This window comes from Symphalangus syndactylus, chromosome 14, assembly GCF_028878055.3.
Source record: "Symphalangus syndactylus isolate Jambi chromosome 14, NHGRI_mSymSyn1-v2.1_pri, whole genome shotgun sequence".
Lineage (NCBI taxonomy): Eukaryota > Metazoa > Chordata > Mammalia > Primates > Hylobatidae > Symphalangus > Symphalangus syndactylus.
Window position 1 is genome coordinate 30,408,735 of NC_072436.2, and position 12,033 is coordinate 30,420,767.

The 12,033-nt window shown below is 35.4% G+C and overlaps 1 protein-coding gene across 2 annotated transcripts in view; it reads left to right on the plus strand.

The window, feature by feature from the left end:
• The window catches only part of CTNNA2 (catenin alpha 2), a 1,423,217-nt gene that overhangs the window by 87,383 nt on the left and 1,323,801 nt on the right, over positions 1-12,033 (plus strand). For both annotated transcript variants that reach the window (XM_063616606.1, XM_063616605.1), the window contains exon 2: positions 6,670-6,756. The gene's annotated coding sequence lies outside the window, so the exon portion shown is untranslated. The remainder of the gene's footprint in view (positions 1-6,669; positions 6,757-12,033) is intronic.

Genomic DNA, 12,033 nt, shown 5'->3' on the forward strand with positions numbered 1-12,033 from the left:
AAGAAGAAGGCAATCTTGTCTTTTAGGACAACATGGATTAAACCCATAGGACACTATGTTAAGTCAAACACATCAGGCACAGGAAGATAATAACCTTTTTATCTCACTTAACTGTAGAATCTAAAGAAATTGAACTCACTTTAGCAGAGTAAAATGGTACTAAGGGATTGAGGGATTGTTGGTCAAAATGCAGACCATTTCAGTCAGATAGGAGGAGTAAGTTCAAAGGATCTATTGTACATCATGACAACTACAGTTAAGAACAATGTATTATATATTTGAAAATTACTAAATAGATGTTGTGTTGTCACAAAAAATGTATGTAAATAATGCATATACTACTTAGTTTGATTTAGACATTTCAAAATGTATACATATATCAAAGCATGTTGTATACCATAAATACATACAATTTTTGTTAATTAAAAAATAAAATTTTAAAAGGCAATTTAGAACATTTCTTTTAACTGATGAATAACACTCCATCCTTCTAAGATAACACGCTTTTGGTGGACACAGGCTGTTTTAAATTTTAGGTATTGCAGACAATGCTGAAAGCAATATTTTTGCCCCATTTATGCATATCTCTGGGTATCTGTGTGAGAATTTTTCCATATCTAGTATTTGAAATGTGCATATTTAATTTTATTACATACTTCCAAATGGCTCTCCAGAATAACTATAATAGTTTTCAAGTCCAGTGTTTTCAACATTCTCACCAGAACCTGTTTTCATCTGACTTTAATTTTTGCCAGGCAAATGGCTATAAGATGATGTATTAATATTAATTTGAATTGCAGGTTTTTGATAACTAATGAGATAAGACATCTGTACATTTGCATTAGCCATTCTCGTTTTGCCTTTTGTGGAATCCCATTCATAGTTTCCTCAGCTTTCTGTTGAGATTACTATGTTTCTTTTGCTGATTTGTAGGCATAACATATACTCTAGATATTAATCCTTTTTTAGTCATATATATATGAAAATTTCTTCTCTCACTCCATAACTATTTACTACTTAATAATTTTTTGGTTGTCTTTTTAACATTTATTTTATTTTATTTTTTAAAGTGACACATAATAATTGTACATATTTATGGTTATATAGTGACGGTTTGATACAGATAATGTATAGGGATCAGATCAGGGTAATTAGCATAACCATCATCTCAAACGTTGATCACTTCTTTGTGCTGGGAATGTTCGACATCCTCCTTCTAGCTATTTGAAACTATATCAGATATTATTGTTATCTATAGTCATCCTACAGTGCTATAGAGCACCAGAACTTACTCCTCCTATCTAGCTGTAATTTCGTATCCTTTAACAAATCTATCCTTCCTTTTCCTCTACCTTTAGTATCCTCTATTCTACTTTTTACTTCTATGGGATCAACTTTTTTAGCTTCCACATATGAGAGAGAACATGTGGTGTTTAACTTTCTGTTTCTTGCTTATTTCACATAACATAATGTCCTCCAGCAGTGCCCATGTTGCTGTGAATGATAGGATTTTATTCTTTTTATGGCTGAATAGTATTCCATTGTGAATATATATCACCTTTTCTTTACCCATCGTTGTTGGACACCTAGGTTGATTTCCTATTTTAACTATTGTAAATTAGGCTGCAATAAGCATGGGGGTACAGATGGCTCTTCAATATATTGATTTTCTTTCCTTTGGATACATGCCCAGTAGTAGGATTGCTGAAGCATATGGTAGTTCTATTTGTAGATTTTTGAGGAACCTCCATACTGTTCTTCATCATGACTTAACTAGTTTAAATTCCTATGAACAGTGTATAAGTTTGATTTTCTCCATAACCTCACCAGCATTTGTTTTTTCTCTTTCTGATAATAGCCATCCTAACTGCTGTAAAATGACACTTCACTGGGATTTTCACTTTCATTTCCCTGATGATTAGTGATGTTGAGCATTTTTTCATATGTTTATTGGCCATATGGATGTCTTCTTTTGAGAAATGTCTATTCAGATGATTTGTCCATTTTTATTTACTTTGTGACGGAGTTTTGCTCTTGTTGCCCAGGCTGGAGTACAGTGGCATGATCTCGGCTCACTGCAAGCTCAGCCTCCCAGGTTCAAGTGATTCTCCTGTCTCAGCCTTCTGAGTACCTGGGATTACAGGTGCCCGTCACCATGCCCGGCTAATTTTTTCTATTTTCTGCAGAGACAGGGTTTCATCATGTTGGCCAGGGTAGTCTCAAACTCCTGACCTCAGGTGATCCACCTGCCTTAGCCCCTCAGAGTGCTGGGATTACAGTCATGAGCCATAGCGCCCAGCCCATTTGTCCATTTTTAAATTGGATGATTTGTTTTTTTGCTGTTGAGATGTTTGAGCTTCTTGTATATTCTGGATATTAACACAAATACTTTGTCCCATTTTGTAGATTGTCTTTTCACCCTGAGGATTGTTTCCTTTGCAGTGCAGAAGATTTTTAGTTTGATATAATCCCATTTGTTTATTTTTGCGTTTGTTCCCTGTGCTTTCAAGGTCTTATTCATAAAGTCTGTTTTCAGACCAATGTCCTGAAGCATTTCCCCTGTTTTGTCTTCTAGAAATTTTATAGTTTCAGGTCGTACATTTAGGTCTGTGATCCATTTTGACCAGATTTTTGTATAGGGTGAGAGGTGGGAGTCTAGTTTCATTCTCCTGCACATGGATATCCAGTTACCACCTAATTTTGACATTTTCAAATCCACTAAATGTTTCACTTTATGGTTTTTTTTTTGCTTTTGAGATTTTGTTCAAGAAACTATTTTTCTTCTCCATTGTATATTTTCTTCAAATGATTTTGAAGCTTTACCTCTAGTATTTTTATTTTTAATCAACCAGGAAATTATTTTTATTTACTCTTTCAGATACAATCTAATTTTAGTTTTCTCCATATTGAAAACAACCTTCTTGATCTTGCTTATCAATCTCCTTCCTGCTGCTCTATATTGTCTCCTTTATCAAGGAGGAAGTTTTATATATATGAGTATATTTTTGGATTCTCCAGACTGTTCTCCTGGTCTGTTTCTCTTTCTGTGATCCATTTCTACACTGTTTTAATTACCTTGGCTTTGCAATATGTTTTAACATATCGCAAATTTTTCTGAGAATTTTTTTCTGCTCTTCTTGAATCTTTACTTTTTTATGTGCATTTTATAATCATATTGTGTGATTCCACCTACCCACTCCACCAAGTTTCAATTGGAATTGTACTACATATTTAGATTAACTTGGGAAGAATTGATAGATTTTCAATATTAAATCCTCAGTCAAAAAACAAAATTACACAAATTTAGTTTAAAAATCTCAATTGGCTTTATTACAATTCTAGAATTGGGTATCAGTTCATTTTGTAAAACAAAAAGTGTTTCAATGAATCCAGCAGAGGAGTATGGCTTCATAGACAGAAAAAGGGCTGAAGTATGCAGAAACAAAGAACAAAAAGCAGATTGATTATTTCAAAGTTATAATACTTTCCTTGTAAGGCAGGAACAAGGAGAAAAAACAATAGAAAAATAACTGATTGGTTAACATCAGGTTACTTCAGGCTACCATATTTGTGTAAGAATTTAAGATGAGAGAATTTTATTATCATACAGATTGATGATTTAAACTGGTCTAATTAGGAGATTGGCTGTCTCTGGCTCCTGATTTCTCTGAAGGTCTGATAACAACTTAGCTTTCCTTAGAAACTTTAGCATGCGTAATTCCACTTTGATTTTTAGTTTGGTCTGTTGGTGCCTAGTACAGAAGCTTGATCCAAAACAATGGCCTTCTGTAATTTTTAACACTCATTTCCACGAATCTGGTATATTTCTTCTTTATTTCAGTTCTCTTCTGTCTTTCAATAACACTTTATAATTTTCTCCATAAAATTTCTCACATTTTTATTAGTCAATTGCTATATACTTTGCATTTTTATTTTCGTAAATGCTATCTTCTTTTAGGTACATTTTCTAATCAGTAATTGCCAGTATTAAGATATTATTGATTTATTTATGTTGGTATTTTACTTAACATCGTTTTATCTAATGTATCAAATAGCCTATTTATTCTCTTGAGTTTTCTGTATAAAGGATCATAATATATGCAAATTACAGTAGTTTTGCCTCCTATTTTCAAGTACTTAGACTATTTTGCACTTTGTTGTGGGTTTCACTATATTAGTCAGAACTTCCAATATTATGCTTAACAGCAATGCTGATAATAAAATATTTGCTATGTTCCTAACTTTAACAAAATGTTTCTAAGGTTTCTTCATTATGGAGGTTTTTGAAAATATTTATGGTTTAGACAGTTCACTTTTAAATTTTTCAAAGACCTTTCATTTTTAAATTGAACCTAAGTGCTGAATTATTTTATATGCTTTTCCTACATATATTTAAACCATTCTTATGTTTCTGCCATCAATGTCACTGGTTATCATGTAACCTAAGATTATTCACAGACTCTTCCTCTTCCCAAGACTACTAAAGAAATCTTGTCTTTGTCCGTGCACTTATTGGGTCTTGTTGTCCATACAGGAACTAACAGGTGAGGAGAAGGATTTAAAGAAACTTGGGTGCTGCAACAAATTTTTAGAAAACTAAAAGGATTTTTTTCTCTCCTTAAAGATATAAATCAATGCAGAATTGAGAAATTGAGATAGTTAAAGCCAGCATAGCCTGGAGAACTTGAAGTAAATTAGAGAAAGTGGAAGAGAGACTGGGGGCAGATATACTATAACGAGTAAGACTTCCAGAAAAAAATATTTTTAAGAGTGGTGAATGTTACTAATGTCTTTTTCTGAGTAACTGAATACATTGTTGTTCTTCATTTTCTCTGGTTCTTAGACTTGTGTATTTCTTTAGAGTGGCCATCTGTGCTCAGACTGGGCCACAGAGTGGTGAACATTAGGTGATTTACACCTCAGTTTGGAAATCCTAAATTTGCATACTTGTGAAATTTGAGGAATAAAGAAAGCACAGGAATTATAACTTGCATATGTGGATTAACTAAAAAAGCCCAACTGTAGGAAGCTCTAGTCACCAGTTCCTTAAGTATGACTCTGTCCAAATTACTTAGTTGTGACTATAAAATGAGGTGATTGGCCGGGCGCTGTGGCTCACGCCTGTAATCCCAGAACTTTGGGAGACCAAGGCGGGCGGATCACGAGGTCAGGAGATCAAGACCATCCTGGCTAACACGGTGAAACCCCATCTCTACTAAAAATACAAAAAATTAGCCCGGTGTGGTGGCAGGCGCCTGTAGTCCCAGCTACTCCGGAGTCTGAGGCAGGAGAATGGCGTGAACCTGGGAGGCGGAGCTTGCAGTGAGCCGAGACCGCACCACTGCACTCCAGCCTGGGTGACAGAGCGAGACTCCGTCTCAAAAAAAAAAAAAAGAGATGATTAACTTAAATGATTTCTAAGGACTTGTTTGGTGTTGATGCTCTACAATCACCTGTCACTATTGGTCAGAACGTGAAATAGTAACAAAAGATGTCCACTCACTGTACTTAAAAGATAGTGCGTCCCCAGTGACAGTCGCTTAAAAGTCAGCAACGTCCCACATCCCTAATCTTCAATTCAGAGTTGACCCTTTCTCCCATCTTCAGATGCTCAGTGGTCTCATACTATTCTACGACTGCTACAAACCCCCACTCGATGCTCCCCAATTCTGCCCACCTAGATAGACCCACATTGCAGGCATCATACCATCCTTCCTCTAGCAAAGCTGATCTATTGGTTGCCTCATTTGCAGAAGCAGTCTTCAGATCTTTAAAATGTGGAATTAATGTGGTCAGTCTTCTCCTTTGGAGGTAGTTACACATGCAACTGATTTATGCATTTTCTCCTAAGGGCAGTCTTATTTTATTTATTTTTTTTGAAACAGAGTCTTCCTCTGTCACCCATGCTGGAGTACAGTGGGACAATCATGGTTCACTGTAACCTTGAATTCCTGCTCAACAGATCCTCCTGCTTTTCAGCCTCTTGAGTAGCTGGGACAGGCACATGCTACCATGCATTGCTGTTTAAAAAAAAAAAAATTGTAGAGACAGGGTCTCGTCACCATGTTGCCTAGGCTGCACTAAAACTCCTGGCCTCAAGCGATCTTCCCATCTCAGCCTCCCAAAGCGCTGGTATTATAGACATGAGCTACTGTGCCTGACCTTTACCCAGGCATAAGGTTTTAACTGAAATGTATAACATTACTCAGTAGAAAGAGGTACTGATAGAAATGTGTAGTTGGCCAGTCATTCTTCTGCAGACTTTCCAATAATGTATAGTCAATGTCTTTTTGCTTACTTGTAAAGTGAACTGTGTATGCTTTCATTCATATGTAAAATCTTCTTCTTGACCCTTCATAGTATGTATACTCTGTCTTTCCTAACCACACCCAGTTATTCTTATTTTTCATTCATTCATTTAGCAAGTATTTATTGAGTATTTTGTGTGTCAGAAATTATGACAGGCACCTGTTAGGTATTAGATTGTGTTTAAATGCAAAATCAAACAAAACTTGGAGTAAGAAAAATATTCCTCAACCAGGTTTGAGAGATCCCTACTTAAAAATTATTCCAGGATAGGGGCTAAAGTCTATGCATTGTAGATGAAACCTTTGGTAATACAGGTGTTCCACACCCAGCTTAAATAATACTTTTGACCTTCATTCGCAGAACAAAATATTCAGCTGGATGTTTGTCACAATTCTAATGTCCTTGCAAGATGAGATGCATGAATCACACAGCAATCTCATCAAAAAGGTAAGAAAACAAGGGTATGTTTTATCCTGATGGATTTTACTAGCTTAAATCCAATCACTTTTATTCTTTCATCTTCCTTTCCAAGAAATGAGTTCCTTTTTTTCTCCTTTCAAAAACTAGCTGACAGCTTAACACCCCATACACAGCTAGTATTAAACTTTATCTCTTTGCAATTAGTGTTTGTGCACAGAGCAATTAATTAGATTACAGTATGGGTCATGTTTGTATCACACAAGAAACTAAAGGACCAAAATGCTGATGTCTAGAGAAAGAATCACTTCAATGACTTTGATTAATCTGCTATAAAACATCCTCAAGCCCTCCAACAGATGTAAAACTTTATCCCTTGCCTCCCGTTTGCATTTTATAGTTGGAGTTGGGAACAGACAGGCTTCATATGTGTGTAATTGCTTCTGAGCAGAGGGACTAGTATAATAATTTGGACTGAACTCTCCAGTTTATGGTTTCAGAACTTTTTCCAAATACATCAGTCTAGTCACATACCACCATTAAAATATGATGTGTATACAAGAATCGGAGCAGTTGCTAGCAGACATATAACGTTAATATTTAAGATTAATTGAACACTTACTATATGTCAAGAACTATGCTATGTAGTTTGCATGTATTATCTCACCATAATAATACTATTAGGTAGGTATAGTTATTATTTCTTTTAGGTAGTTGTGGAAATTAGGTGCAGAGGGGCAAAGCAATTTAGCTAGACTCTCAGCTGGGAAGTAGCAGAGCTGGAGTTCAAAATCAAGCAGACTGACTCCAGAGCTCATGTTCTTGACAAACTTTTTTACTGACATCCAATACACCACCAAACAGGCCTGCAGTACCACATTAGCTAATGTGGTCCCAAGAGCTCAACTCAAGGAAGCAGAGAGAATGGCCAAGGGACTCTGACAGAAACATGCAGGTCTGTCTTCTTCCTGGGGTCATGAGGAAGAGGGTAGCATTGCTCTGGGGCCTGCCCATACAGCCCAGCATGGCAGGTCCTTCAGTCTTGTCAGGGATTGGGGTGTGCGTGTTTGGGGGTAAGAAGGGAGAAGTGCACAAAGAGAAACTGTAGAATTCTTGGAAAGGAACTCTCCTTACATGACCAGGGAGATGGGCAAGACCTGGTGAGAGAACCAAATGCAGCGCTTGTTCAGGGCCTCTCTCACATGGGGATTGAGAGGTCCTGATGCCAACAAGGACTTCCTAGGTGTGCTCTCTGTTGAGGGATGGGGCATCCTTCTGTGCTGTTAGTCGTTTTTCTTAACTCACTCACCTAAGGTGCAGGCATCATTTTTCCTTTCTAGAGGTCTTTCCTTCTGCTTCAAGCCCTCTAGACTCAGCCACTCCTGTCTCCCTCACTATTGTCAGATGTCTCCAGACTCTAACCACCAGCATTTCAGACCCAAGGGATCTCAGACTTGTCATTCTCTTTAGTACTGCAGCATTCCCCAGAGGAGAGAACCAGAAATCGCGTAGAAAATGCAGAAGTAGAAGGTATCTCATAAAAGCGATACCTAGGAGTTCTTGCCACACAAACAGGACTGTTGGCATGGAAGTTCTCATTATGTTGGATCCAGATATATTTTAGGTCCATGGTATCTGGAGGCTACTGTAAACAGCCTCTCAGGAAGAATATGCGTGGGCCTAATTGTACACAATTTTAAACGGCAATAAAAGAAATTCTCTGGGGTGGAGGGTGGGGTGCAGTGCACCATTATATTGAGGATCCAGTAGTGATAAGGCTCAGAGAATAGAGACCCCAATGAATGGCTCCAGGTCTAGAATAATTTTAGGGATCCTTCCTGTCAGGAGCATGGACCAAAGTCTTGTTTTGGTCTACATATTCTATTGACCAATTTTCATTTTAACATTTGTTCCAGAGATAGATAGGAATTGTTCCCTGGGGCCCCATTTTGGCTCAGTGTGATCAGTTTATCTTGCACTCTGCTATGCTGGAGTAGGATGTCCATACCACATCCTAAAAAAAAGTGTCAAATTCTTTCCCTGAGAAAAGCTACACTGTGTTTGCACCAGACACTTCATTTACTTTCTGATACCCACGTATGTGAACACTGGTGGTAGTGCCATGAAGTCATCATTTATGGGCAGAATTTTGCACTGATCCTTTAATGCACAAAGGTTATAATAGGCTCAAAGGCACATTTTGGAAAACGGAAATGAATTAGGGCTTTTGCTTCTAGCCTCACTATGAACCTCAGAGAAAAACAAAAGGATGAATTACTTCCCTAAGTTACTATTTGGGAGTAACAGGTGCACCTTCTCTCTCTAGGGCTCTCCTTGACTCTTGTTTTCTCTCTTCTTTTTCCTCTCTTTTTCTTCCGACCTTCAATGGTGATTATGATTTTTATTTGATAAGTTGGCCCCACCATTCTTATAGTCTATTTATTTCTTGACTTATTTGACTTAAAAAATTGTTAATAGATTTGAGATATAATTTATGCAGCTTACAACTTATTCATTTAAAGTAAATAATTCAATAGTTTCCATATAGTTACAGAGCTGTACAGCCATTACCACTGTCAATATTAGAACATTTTCATTACAACCAAATGGAATCCTGTATCCATTAGCAGTCACTTATTTCTCCTCATTTTTATCCAGCCATAAGCAATCACTAAGCTACTTGTCTGTTCCTATGCATTTGCCCAGTTAAGATCTTTCAGAAAAACGGAATCTTACAATATATGGTCTTTTACGACAGGCTTTTATTTACTCAGCATAATAAGATCCATTCAAGTTTTAAGATATATCCATATTTCATTCATTTTTATGGTGTAATAATATTCTCTTTTATGTCTTTTATGGATAGAGCACATTTGATTTATTTATTAAACATTTGGCAGAAATTTGAGTTCTTCACACATTTTTGCTACTATGGATAATGCTACTATGAATATCCATGCACAAGTTTTTGTATGGACCTACGTTTTCATTTCTTTAGCATGTATACATAGGAGTGAAATTGCTGGGTCATGTGAAAACTCCATGTTTAACCTTTTGAGGAACTGTCAAACTATTTTCCCAATTCACTTCACCATTTTAAATTCCCACCAGCAATTCATAAGGATTCTAATATCTCTATATTTTGCCACCACATGTTATTATCTGTCTTTTTAATTATAGCCGTATATTTTCACTGATGATATCTTTTCAAGTACAAAAGATTTTAATTTTTATAAAGTCCAATTTATCTGTCACTTGTGCATTTTTTAGTGTTTTATCTAAGAAGATTACTCCCAAGTTTTCCTAAAAGAGTTTCATAATTTTAGGTTTTACATTTAAGTTTATGAGTATTTTTGTGTTTGGTGTAAGGAAGGTGTCCAAATTCATTATTTTGTATGTGGATAGATATCAGGGTGTCCCAGTACCATTTATTGAAAATATGATTATTTCCCCATTGAATTGTATTGACACCTTTTTTAAAATCCAATTAACCACATATGTAATGGTTTATTTCTGGAATCCCAGTTCTGTTTCAATGATCTATGTGTCCCTTCTTATGCCTGTACCACACTACTTTTGCAGTAAGTTTTGAAACTGGAAGGAGTGAGTTCTCCAGCTTTTCTCTTATTCAAGACTGTTGTGGCTATTCTGATATCCCAGCATTTCCACATGAATTTTAGGATTTACTTATCAATTTCTTCCGCAATGGAAGCTGAGATTGTGTTGAATCTGTAGATCAGTTTGAATAAATTGGCATCTTCAAATATTAGGGGTTTCAGTCCATAAGCACAGGCTTTCTTTCCACTCATTTAAATCTTCTTTAATATTTTTCAACAAGTTTTTATAGTTTTCAGAGTATAAGTTTTACATTTCTTTTGTTAAATTTATTCCTAAACATTTTATTATTTTTAATATAATTATGAATTGAATTGTTTTCTTAATTTTATTTTGGATTTTTCATCTCTAGTATAAAGAACTACAACTGGTATTTGTATATTCTGCAACCTTGCTAAATTCATTTATTATCCCTAATAGTTCTCTTGTGAATTTCTTAAGATTTTTCTATATACGAGATCATGTCACCTGTATATAGAGAAAATTTTACTTCTTTTCAAATTTGAATGCTATTTTTTTCCTTCTAATTGCCCTCATTAGAACCCTCACTAGTATGCTAAATGGAATTGAAAAAAGCAGACATTCATGTCTTGTTCCTGATCTTAAGGGGAAAGCATTCAGTCTTTGATCTTTAAGTATTATGTTACATGTAGGGTTTCCATAGATACCCTTTATTATGATGAAAAAGCTACCTTCTATTCCTGGTTTGTTGAGTGTTGTTGTGGTGGTGGTTTTATCAATAATGCGCATTGGGTTTATAAAATGCTCTTCCTGCATCTATTAGGATATTTTTGTGGCTATTGTTCTTTGTTCTACCGATGTAGTGCATTCCATCAAATGATTTTCACAGGTTAAACAAATCTCACATTATTGGGATAAATCTGACTTGATTATGGTATATGTTTCTTCTTATATGTTTGGATTCAGTTTGCTACTATTTTATTGAGAACTTTTGCATCATCATTCATAACAGGTAGTGGTCCGTAGTTTTATTTTCTTGTAATATCTTTGTCTGAATTTAGTATCAGGGTAACACTGGCCTCATAGATTGGGTTGGGTTATTTGATTTCTTGCATGGACTATCCTCGGCCAGAATATAAGCTCATTTGAGTAAAATCAAAGCCAAAGACTTACAAACTAGTAACTCGATAAATGTGGGATGAACTGAATTGATTTGGTGGACTCCTGTCATCAGAGTGTTCTACCAAGTCATAAGGAAATGGCCTATTTTCTTTCTCAAATTCTACCTGGGTTCTCACTCCAAAATTTATGAAACAATGAATATCCCTTATTTCATATATTTGGTTGGAAATAGAGCAGGCTGATCATTTGTTTTGCCTTAATTCAAATTCCAGCCCATCTGCAAATTTATCAAGGCTTATAAAAACTCTTAAATTTTGACAAATATTTTGACCTTTTTATGATTTTATGTTAATACATTAATATAGCAAGTATTCAAAAATGAATGAAAAAACATTGGAATAAACACATTTATCAATATGGACATAATTTTAACAGATGAAATTTGTTAATTTTTAACTTAAATATCTACATACTAAATGAAAAATTCTGCAGCATTACAAATAAGATTAGAGTAAAATATGATTGTTGCCCATTCAAAAATATTTCTTGGTCATCTATCATGCTTAAATAAAAGATAAATGTTATGTTGAAGTTATTTGTCTATATAGG